General features: G+C 38.8%; 1 pseudogene; it reads right to left on the reverse strand.

The window, feature by feature from the left end:
- Nucleotides 1-997: 997 nt before the first annotated feature.
- Nucleotides 998-5,541, reverse strand: LOC146489312 (uncharacterized; annotated as a pseudogene).
- Between the last annotated feature and the right edge of the window lie 6,157 nt (nucleotides 5,542-11,698).

An 11,698-nucleotide genomic window follows, 5' to 3' on the forward strand; every position in this document is an offset into this window, starting at 1 on the left:
TTATTCATGTTTTTGTTGTTTTCATTTCATGTTTGCATTTTCATGTTTCGTGTTTGCATTGAGAAATTTAGTCGTTTCTTTTTCATTATCTAAATTCGTTAGGTATATATATTGTTAATTATTTGTAGTCTTAATTCGTCGTATTTTTATCAGTCAAAAAATGTCACTAGTATATTAGTAGTTATTGTCTTAGAAAATGGTGTGAAGTATTGTAAATTTCAATGTAATCTAACTAACTATTATTATTCCCGTTACCGTGTATTTTGTATCTTATTGTGTAATCAGCATTTATTGTACATCTTGTAGTTAGCGTTTTCTGGAATCTTCTTTGTAATGTCGTAATTGTGTACAGTATTTAAATAGAGGTCAAGGTTGTTGTGTAGTTGGTTGTTATTCTTGGAAGGAGAAAAAGGACAGAGAAGTAAGAAGAAGCAAAAAAGTTTGCATTGCAAGGTCGAAGGCGAAATTGTTCAAGTCACTGTCAAGAGCCATTGGCAGGAGCCGGCTGTGTTTTCCCTGACATAAACCCTTTTGTCGGCGGCGGCGAGTGAACAAGATTTCAAGGCGTGTGCATAGAAATTAAAACTGAGTGCGGAGGAGTCAAACAAGATGGGAACAAAGAAGAGAAAAGGCGCCAGAAGAGAAGAAGGTGAGGTTTGTGTGAACGGTTGTTGGTGCGGTTTGTTTATGCGAGTGGTTGAAGTAGCAGTTTGTTTGTGCCTGGAGAAGACTTCAAGGACTAGGAAGGACTGAACTGAACTGAAATAAGTAATTTAGTTTGAGATAATTAATTAGGTTAAGAAAGTTTTTTTTACGTTACCCTTTATTGTGTTTACTGAGCGTTTATGTATACTAAATTTATTAAATTTGTTGTATTACTTAGTCTTATATTACTTAGTGGGTTTGCGGGAAGGGTTTTGTACAGTCCCCTTTTAAATCGTGCCTTAAAAGGGAGAGATCCACGTCACAGTGGGGTTTTTGGGCAATTTGAATAGTAGTTTTGACCACTCCCCTAAACATGAAAATTGAGTTCCCTTTGTTTGTTTTTTCTCCTTGACCTCATTGTCAAGCTAAACTTTTAATATATCATTAACCTGTATAAACACTGTATCCCAGGCCATGACCCTTTTACTAAGTGCATGTATGTCCACATTATTCATGAAAATATTAACTAACAGGAGAGACCCATTCTCAGAAACTTGGTTACAAACTTTGACTGACTGAGAGGGACTCTCATCCAAGTGAATGTTCAATGTCTTTTTCCAAAAAATATCCATACTCCCCTCCCAAGAAAGTTATTGGTTTGAGTCTCCCCACCAATCTGGAAAATCTCTTTTAGCTTCATACTCTCCTTTTGAAATGCTTTCTACCCTCTAAATTCATGACCTTTCTTTGGGTGGGAAAAAGACCATGCATATTTTCTGAAACCTCAAAAAAATGAAAATTATTGTCTATTTGTTGTTTCAAAATAGAACTTATTCTCTGTACATTGAATAACGGTTCTTCTGATGCGCCGATTAAAAGATTTTCATGTGTTAATTTATTCAAAATTCATCCAAACAACTAACTTATTGAATTAAAGACACCACACTTGAAAATTAAACTTTTTTTCGCTTTGAAACCTTTTTCGAAGCTGACAATTCAAAAGATGTTCATTTCACCATAAATTTGCATAGGTTTGTTTACGAAGTCACTGATGCGTGACATGGCACTTTTTCGCTTTCTAATTTTTTTTGCAAACTAATCTACTTGATGTAATACTTCTGTACGAGAAGCAAAAATATGATGAAAGATTTCAAGTTTTCATGTAATTTTCAAACGTTTTTTTTTTTAAATTCAAAAATCATGCCCACACTAACTGGATTTAAGACACCGCACTTTGTGGAAAAATGAAGAAACATATAAGTTTACTCAGATTTAACGAAAAATCTCCATTCTTGCACTTAACTGTTTTTTATGATACACTTCATAATGATCTTATGATGGTAACAAATTTTCTTCCTGGGTACTATTTTTTTGTCCCTGTACTCAGTCAATGTTCTCTCCTTTTTCTTGGCATTGTACTGAGAAATAACATTTTGAACTGTTGTAAATAAAAGGCTTGTGTTCTGCTTTCAACTTCTTTCTTTTATCGTGCACTTCTTTGTCTAACAATGTTTCTCTTGTGTTTAGCTATCCACCTAAACATGTCTTGAAGATCAAAGTCTTCCAAGAGTGTTGAGTCAATGTCTTTGAACTGTTCATAAGAACGCCCTGGGATCCAACGGAAAGCTTTCTGGGATATTAACTCGGTGATAACCTTGTGCAAATCAGATGCCACAGAAATCTCATAGTGTTGTCCAGAACGGCGAATCACACAACACTCCTGATCAAAGTTGTCAAGCATTGCTTTGGTTATATCAATCGCATGACAGTAGCGATCAATAGCCTTGTGATTTTTTGCATTAGGACCCAATTTGCGTCAAACTTCTTTCAGTAGCCGATTGAAAAACTCCAGTAGTAAATCTAGGGGAATATTGTGCCCAGATCCTTTCAAAAGGGCAGTTCTGTTCCAAATAAGTTCATGTAAATGCCTTGGAGAAAGCACTGCATATACTTGGAACATCAACCCCAGGGCTTCTAGGACATATTTGGTGCTTCCAGTGTCTTTTCTGAGGTAAGGAAGTTGGAACTTCCAGCACCTGAAGACACGTTTCCCATCACCCTCTTTGATAGCATCCCAAAAATTTAAAATCAACATTCCATACTCCAGAAGGGAACACTGATAATGGAACATGTCATCCCTCCCAGAAACTGCTCTTGTGGAAATGTCACTGGAAAAAAGTAACCCTTGTGAATCAGAGTGTGTAATTGGTATGCTATGGGTGGATTCGTGATCTTTCATTCGCTTTCCATTGACAGCGAAAGTCTTTCCACAACCTGGAAAGAAACATATAAACCTGCCATCATCTGCCTGGTCCCTCTGGTTGCTGGCCTCTTCTTCCTCAGCAGCCAAGAGGTTGTTGGAAATGGCCTCAACATTTTCCCTTCGAATGCCATAGCTGTCAACAACACGTGAGGCTAGTTTACGCACATATTCTTTCTTCTCCATGTTGCTAGCTTCAGGGAGGTTTGGATTACAAAATTCACCCTTTGGACTGTCACACATGTCAGCCATCCCAAGTTCATGAACTGCTGCTGCCATTAGCCGTGCTTTTACTTCCAGTTCAAAGAACTTTCTACATGGGTTCACAGCAGCATCCACATCAGCCTTCACATTCCGTCGGTTAATTAAATTTCTGTCGCTAAAGAGTGTACATTTATCTGCAGCTGACTTGGTATTGTAGAAATTCTTGAAAGCAACCTATAAAAAAACAATACAAAGTTACTATGCATTTTTTTTACACTTAATGTTGATGACCCCATCTGATATTGAAAAAGCAATCAGGCTGTTTGAACTCAGGCAAACAAAAAAAATAAATAAACAGGCATAGTGCATGCTTATCAGTACTGTATGCATAAAAAATGAAAGGTAATAAACCCTTTAAGCACATTGCCATGACAACACTGTACAGCACACTCCGAAGGCGTCTTTTTTTCTCGATGAAGTACATGTACCATATGTCACGCATGGACGACACATGCAGGCTCCAAATTTCAAAATGGACCATATATCTGGGATAAATGTTGTCTTAGTATTGAGTTTGGGGTTCAAAGTGAATTGTTCAGTTATCAGAAAAACAAGAAATAACACAAGAACCATGTATTCCTATTGCAGAAGTTTATTGAATTATTTAAACCTTGAACCAGTCCCATTCTTGCATTTCCTCAGACTTACTTAAGTTATTTGTTTTAGGAAAGATACTACAGACTAGGTTTGGAAATAATTTTCATACCTTTAGAAACTTAGTTCTAGCATGCCGATCGGCAATTTCTAGGTGTAGTCCTTCCAGGCATTTTTCAGGAGTAAACCCATAAGAAAGTTGAAAGAGGGCATTTACACCACGTTCCACTGACAGCTGATCAGCAACTAAGCCTTGTGATAAATAGACCCTGTCCACATCTTCACCATAGTATGGGACATATTGATGCAGAGCAGTGAGGACTTCTTGAATGCCATCTGCATCATTTTCATTGTGATATAACATCCCAAGGAAAGACTGAAAAATCAACATTAAAACAAAACATAATTGGCACATATGCTCAAATCAAAGTTTTAGAGGGATATAAGACACCCAGGGGGAATGCTGTGGTATTGCTAGATCATAGGGTGCATATATTTTTATTATATATTTTATATATATGTATTATCTATTTTTTTAATTTATCTTTATATTCCAAAGGGCGAATTCTGTAACCAACATTTTCCCTCCCTAAACTACAACCAGGCAAATTTATGATGGGAGCTATTAATAAAGATTGCTAGTATTTTTGTATAGTACAAATAATATGTTATAATCTGCACTATCCCCTCAACAGCCTAAGGCTTATTGGAACTCTATTTTTATGTCCAATCTACCAGACAACTAAGGTTGTGAAATTTTGAAATTAGTTTATACCAATGAATATTGTAATAGATGCGAAATTATAAAGCATATTTCTGAAACTCCTTTTTCAGCTGAAGTATACAATATGATATCATAACATCTCAGCCTTTTCTCCCATCTCCTTTCTGTATTGGTGAGGTATGTGTTTGCACACCACTGGCTTGAGAAATGCTAGGCAAGGTATTTCAACAACAGCCCTTTCAGTCAGGGTTATGTAATTCTCCCTTTGTAGCTGATGCTCATTCCGATTTGGTAGGCACAAACCATTCTCCATCTGCACTAGGGTATCTATTGGAGGCTTCTCACTGGGCAAGTACTTACCTGAAACTCGATTCTCAATGGACAAAAGTGAACCCAGTGGACATCTACATTTTGGTGCTCTTCAGTCATGCTATGCACATGTTGTTTAAAGTCAAAATTGTCAAATACCAACTTTCTTCCTTTGTCAGCAGACAAGATGACAGCTTGCTCAGATTGGACGGGTGGATGGTTGTCACTCACAGCAATATGTGGAGCAGCAGCTGATGGCTGTCCAACAGAAGCTTTGTGCTTCTTCTTCAGCCGTTGCGTCTCATTCTCGACTTTCTTTTGTACAGAAGCAGCAAAATCTTGGCCAAACTCATCCAGTTTCTTATAATAATAAGTATGCCCTGTGGTAACTCTTAGGGAACCAAGACAGCAAAGAGAGCCCTAGAGAAAAAATTTAAGGCATTCTTAATAAAGTAGAAAGTTGCTTTGTATCTGTGTTATCAGATTATCTTTATCATCTTCATCATTATCATCAGCATCACCATTATTGTACTTGTGTCAATAACAAAATGCTTGATGTAACTCCAAAACTGTCCGATTTGACCTGTCCGATTACTAGAAGCTTGTAATCAGAAAGGTCAAATCGGACAGTTAAAGAACCAATGAAAATCAATAAGCAAATGCCACTAGCTAAAGAAATTTCACTACATGGCACATGATAACCAATCAAAATCAATGAAAAAATTGCGACCAGGTAAGCTGTCCAGCTTCAACTGGAAAAGAAAAATGGAGGAAAATAACTGGGCCAGTGACTTATTACTAAATATCCCAAGACTGAGATTCTTGCATTTTGTTATTGGCACAATTAATTGGTAATAGGACTTTAAGTGTCGTACAATTCAGGGGTAATCAGGCTCGTAATTTGAAATTACTCGCCCAATTACTCCCTGAATTGTACCCCACTCAGTCCTATTACCATTACTTATTATTGAGGGCAATATCATCATTCATACTAGCTACACTCAAATACGAAAGCCGAAGAGGGACTTCCGACTTCCGACTTCCGACTTCCGACTTCCGACTTTTAATTAATTGGGTGATGACTAGTGTAACAAGCCGCTTTTCCAATACTTATCCTGGGATCTTCATCATGATACGGTAAGTAAATATTTTCCTTATGTTACTAGCTGACCTTGTCCCTATTTCAGTTCGGTGGGAGTGTTCAATAACAAGTTTTGCCTTGTCTACACAGGTTGCTACATCTACACATATTTTTTAGTACCATATGTCTCTGTACCTGTGTTTTGCCTGCTTACATGCTGGCATTAAACAAGCAAGGGGATTTTGATAGAGAGAATTTAATCAGAAGTTATTTCTCACAAGGCTACACAAACTCTGAGATAGTTGGGTTTCTGGCTTTGCAGCATGGCGTTATCGTCTCTGTGCGAACAGTTAAGCGAATTCTTCAGCGTATGGGACTTAAAAGAGCAAGTGTTAACAACGAGTCACCCATTGAGCTATTAGTCAATGCCATTGTGGAAGAATTAGAAAACTCCTGTGGATCGTTTATGGGCTATCGCAATTTAGAAGGTGCTTGAGGAAAAAGTACCATTTGACGGTGAGAAGAGACACGATAATGCAGTGTCTTCGTGTCATTGATCCTGAAGGAGTGGACCGTCGTAAAAGGCGTAGACTTAAAAGGCGAAGATATGCCACTCCGGGTCCCAACTTTTTATGGCACGTTGATGGCTGGGATAAACTTGCTCCGTTTGGTATTTTTATCCATGGAGCAGTGGACGGCTTTTCTAGGCGTATTTTCTGGCTGGAAGTCAACTCAACTAACAAGAACCCGAGAGTCATTGCTTCGCACTACCTCAATACTGTCGAACAACTTGGACGTGTACCAAGAAGATTACGTAGTGATAAAGGCACAGAGAATGTAGTCATTGGCACCCTTCAACAGTTCTTTCGATGGAATAACGATGATGACTTCGCTGGAAGTAAAAGCTTTGTTGAGGGCGAAAGTAGTGGAAATCAACGAATAGAAGCTTGGTGGTCTAAGTTTCGAGAGGGAGGAGGGGGATGGTGGGTAAATCTCTTCAAGGCTCTTTGTGACGCTGGGCTTTACACGGCCAACCACCTGAATAAGGAGTGCTTAAAATTTTGCTTCTTTCCTATTTTACGCAAAGAATTGTATCTCGCAACAGAACTGTGGAACTCTCATAACATTCAGAAACAAAAGCGATGCGAAGTAGAGGGAGGCAAACCCGACATTATGTTTTTCACACCAGAGATATACGGATCACACAACTATATGATAGATGTCAACATTGACGATGTCAACACATGTAGAGAAATGTATGCTGAAAATTGTCAAGATTATAGTGAAGATTTGGAGGAGTTAGTGCGATTAATCAAACCAAATTATGTGCCTCCTTCAGATGAGAGAGAAGCTCTTGCATTATACTGCGAGATAACAAACATTTTGAAAAACTGCTAGAGGCTGACAAAAAAAGATTACAGCGTTTAAAATTAATGTTTATTTAGTATCAAAGCCAAGGTTCAGTTGACGTTAAAGATTGTCACTAGTTATTGTTCATATTAATTTTGCAATCATGCTTGGAGCAGGCAGCAACGATGCCATTGTATATGTAACATAAAACGCCTGCTTTTTTGAGAGAAATCCATTTCACATTAATATAATATGGAGACATACCGGAAAACAACAGTGACTAAGTAATCTTCTGAAGTTGAACTCAGTTCAACTATGCTCTTGCTACCATATAATCTCGTACCCAGATCTCCCATATTTCGACATTCTCGAACCGACTGAGATCAGGGTACGTGATTAGCTACCATATTAATTAAGATATTTAGCATCACCCCTCTAACTGCTTTAACATTAAAAGAAACACCAACATGCCTTAGTTACCTAGAACGTGTAACTTGAACTTTAGTTCTCTCTCCCTGTTATCCTCTCATTCAGAACATCATCCGCTTTGTAATGCGATAAACAAGAAGTAACACAACATTTACGATTTCTTGTTCATAACTGTTGTTGTCGTCCGTTTCAGGGGGTCCGTTTCTCGAAACCCCCGATAAGGTTTGAGGGTGGAGGGCTATATTTTGAAATCCGTATCTAGTTAATGATGGAGCAGCTTTTAGCCCACTCACCAGAACTATATGCTCTATTGCCTAGCTTTCTAACAAAGCAAAATTTGTCTGAAACATCATGCACATAAAATAGCTCTCCGGGCCCGAAAAATGGTAAAAAATTACCGGAACGTTTATTGCGAGAAATTGGCCCTTATCGGATATTCCTCATTGTCTCCGTGATTTTCTTTCCATTGTAACGAGAGGATTTATTGTTATTTAGGTTATTAGTTGATCAATAAAAATATAAAAAATCAAAGTAGAACTACGAAGTGTTTATTTTATGATCAGTAACCCCAAAACACAACCTGCTTCAATTCATTTGGGCGTAAACTGTGTAAGATCAAAATGAAATGAGTATTTGCAATCCAACTCATCAAGATATGATGCAATCTGCGTCACTTCACCTTTTTAGGTTTAACTACAAATATATTGTAAACTTTGTCAGATTTTGCTTGGTTATGCTTTCACTTTACTCGAGGTATAGTCTTGACATTGAACTCTGCGTTGGAGCCAGTTCTGCGTGGATTTATTGCCTCGAAAATATTTCCTTGCAACAGATTCCGGCCTTTCGGCAGCCAACGATTGTTTCACAGGAAAAGGGCTTTTTTAAGAGGTTGTTAAAGAGTTTTCCCTGTCCGTTCGTCTACCCGTTTGTGAAGGTAAGAACCCTTTTTCACACCTCTAAGACACAGCAAAAGAACATTTTTTGTTAAAAAGTAATTTAAAGACAGAAACAAACTTCAGTTAAACACGTCATACATTCCAGCACTGTTGATCTACTTAAAACGCTAATAGAACGGAACAGGGAAAACCCTTGATAATAAGTTAGGTCTGGCTACTGGAGTAATGCATTGACAATGTCAATGGCACGAGGCCTCTGGGCAATGTCATATTGAAAACAATCTGCAGGAATGTGTTGCACGGAGGCATCGATAGTGTTTGGAAGCATTTCTAATACGTGCGGAGACTCTTTTCTCTTCATGAGAGCAATTAGCGAATTAACCTCATGAGTAGTATCATCGCGATCTTCTCTAGCTATGGCTTTGTTCTCCAGTTCCATCAAATCTGCCCAGCAGTCGCGTTCAGTGAAAAGTTCCACCAACGTACAAGCTAGGAACCAGACATCTGCATAGGTTGTAGCCTTTTTCTTCTCTACTAGGCATTCTGGGGCCATGTAACTCGGACTTCCTGGGATCGCAGAGGTGACTGTACCAGTCTGACTTAGAGACTGTGCTGACTTGACCTTGCTCAATCCCATGTCGCACAGTTTGGTGATGTGTGACTCTTTAGCCACTAGCACATTTGCAGGCTTTATGTCCCTGTGCAGTACAGCGGGTTTCAAATTGTGCAAATATGCAACCGCCTGACAAATCTGCTTCCCAACATTTACCTTGTCACAGCTTTCAATGGTAAATGTTTTCGCATCGTCATCCTCGCCAAAAAGTAATTTGTCTAAATTAAGACCCTCAATATACTCCGCAACTATGTAGATGGAATTCTTCAAAATAGACACAGCCATAATTTGAACTATGTTCGGGTGGCGAATCATTGCATGGACGCGAACTTCTGTTTCAATGACAGACTGCAGACGTTTGGCATTCCTAATTTTCATAACTTTGACAGCCACATTGGTTCCTGCCCATGACCCTTTGTATACGACACCAAACGAACCGCGCCCAATTTCATCTTTAGAGGAGAAGACAATCTCTTCTTTATCTACCACTGGAACTGCTAAACTATGGTTCTGTTGTAACTGTTGGCCGGTCTCATCACCTTTACCTTCAGTTGTAGCTTCGCTTCGAACTTTCGCTGCTGACTTGCTTAAGGGGCATATCACAACTGTCTCAGAAACTTCTCTTTGTTCTCCCTGGAGCACCTCTACACTATAACTTCCGGGCTCATTTACTGGTAGGCAACACAATGTACGTCCTTCTTTAAGCTTGAATCCGTTCCGATACCAGACATAGCGCGCGTGGTTATCCATGTGGCACGACGCCACTACTACAATAATTAGTTGGTTGCCATCGTACCCCCAGATTTCCGACGGTGGGTGGAGAATAAGACCACTAGAATGCTCAAGAGCAACCTGAGGAAAGTCGTACTTGAACTCCTCATCACCTTGATCATTTGATAACTGCATAGATCCGTAAATCTTGTCGAGGAAGCAAGTTTCACCTTTTGAAATGCCAACAACGGTAAACCCGTTCTCTAGGGGATCATATTCATCTAACGCAGTGTCCCTGGTAAACGGTTCTGAAAAGCACTGAGTTTCATAGCACTGTTCCCTTGTAAATATCACTAATTTGATGGTGACTTCTGAATACGAGGATTCTGTGACAGATTCATAAGTTATAAGAAGGCGATGATCGCCCACATTTTCTACGGTGCAAACAGTTCCTTTGTCTTAAAGCTATACCGTAGAGAGGGGTTTGACTTCTTGACACGAGCCTGTTTGGTGTACTGGTCGTCATCTGAAGACTATCAAATTCCTCTGAGAGTTGTGTTCTGCTACACCCCATAAACACGCCTGATGGTGATGCTGATGCCTCTTCAGCTTCCTCTAAACTTGCGGGTACAAGGCCAGGATTTTCATCCCCACCTGTTAACGTTGACATAAGGTAGACAGGGCATTTGCAAGCAAAAAGACCACGCGACTTCAAATACTCTTGAAATGTACATTGTTTATCATCTATATCTCGAAAACTTGTAATGGTCTCCTGTGCATAATTTCCCAACGCCTGCTGCATATCCTCAATAGAACCATACTTGGAGACTCCTCCAGGGAAGAAGAGCTTAATACCCTTCCTCTTGAGGGACTCAACAGTGATCTGATCATCATCAACGTAACTAAAATCCCGAACACCTCCGCCGTCCTTTGTTTTAATTTGCTTGTATCGTGAATCGTTGCTAGATCGGTGGAGCCAACCTATATACATCTTGCGCTGTTTCTCGCGCGCTGTTTTTTTTTGTTGTCACTGCAGGTTTGGAAGTCTTCACTTTTTGTTTTCCTGCCTTGTTTTCTCTTTCTGCTCTAATTTGTTTGACCAGCTGTTCAATTCGTTCTTCTCTCTCCAGTGTGAAAAAATGATTGATACATTGTATAAGAAATGTTTGAAATTAATTTTGCATATAATGAAACATTTTTGTGAAATGTATATGAAGAAATATATCAATCAATATATCAATAACATTCTTTTGGTGTCACAAACTTCAATGATAAGTATTCATGATCAGTTTATTTCAGTTTTGGTCCGAGATCGGGACATGAACAAACTTGGAGAATTTCAGGGCAAAAAACAAAGACATACAAAAAAAAACAGTCGCATGATCTTAACAACTCCAGCGACAACAATCAAAACTTACTCCTTCCATTTCTGTCAAATGCGTAATGAGCACATCCTAAAAAGAGCCTAGGTAATTCGTCCTTATGCTCACTCATTTTAAGATGGATCCTCTAAAATGTTAACTAAGTGCTTGTGAGTGAACAGAATTGAAGTTAACTTACCCTCGGTCGGTTTGTCCTTGATTAATGCCTTCAACATAGCTATTTGTCCGATAGCTAAGCCCATTTTTTCAAATTGTGCATCGGAGATCATTTTCACGGCCCGCATACTGTACACCTGGCGAACGAAATGCAATAATAAAGCTATGGTTTAATTGTTTTGGTATTGGGACAAAATACATATTCCACCTTTGCTCAAACTGCGCAAAGGAGTACTTATCTGGAGAAGTTAAATTCAGTTAATTCTATGATTCATGAAAATCAA

This window comes from Pavona decussata, unplaced genomic scaffold (genome assembly GCF_977016875.1).
Source record: "Pavona decussata unplaced genomic scaffold, jaPavDecu1.1 SCAFFOLD_6, whole genome shotgun sequence".
NCBI classification, from domain to species: domain Eukaryota; kingdom Metazoa; phylum Cnidaria; class Anthozoa; order Scleractinia; family Agariciidae; genus Pavona; species Pavona decussata.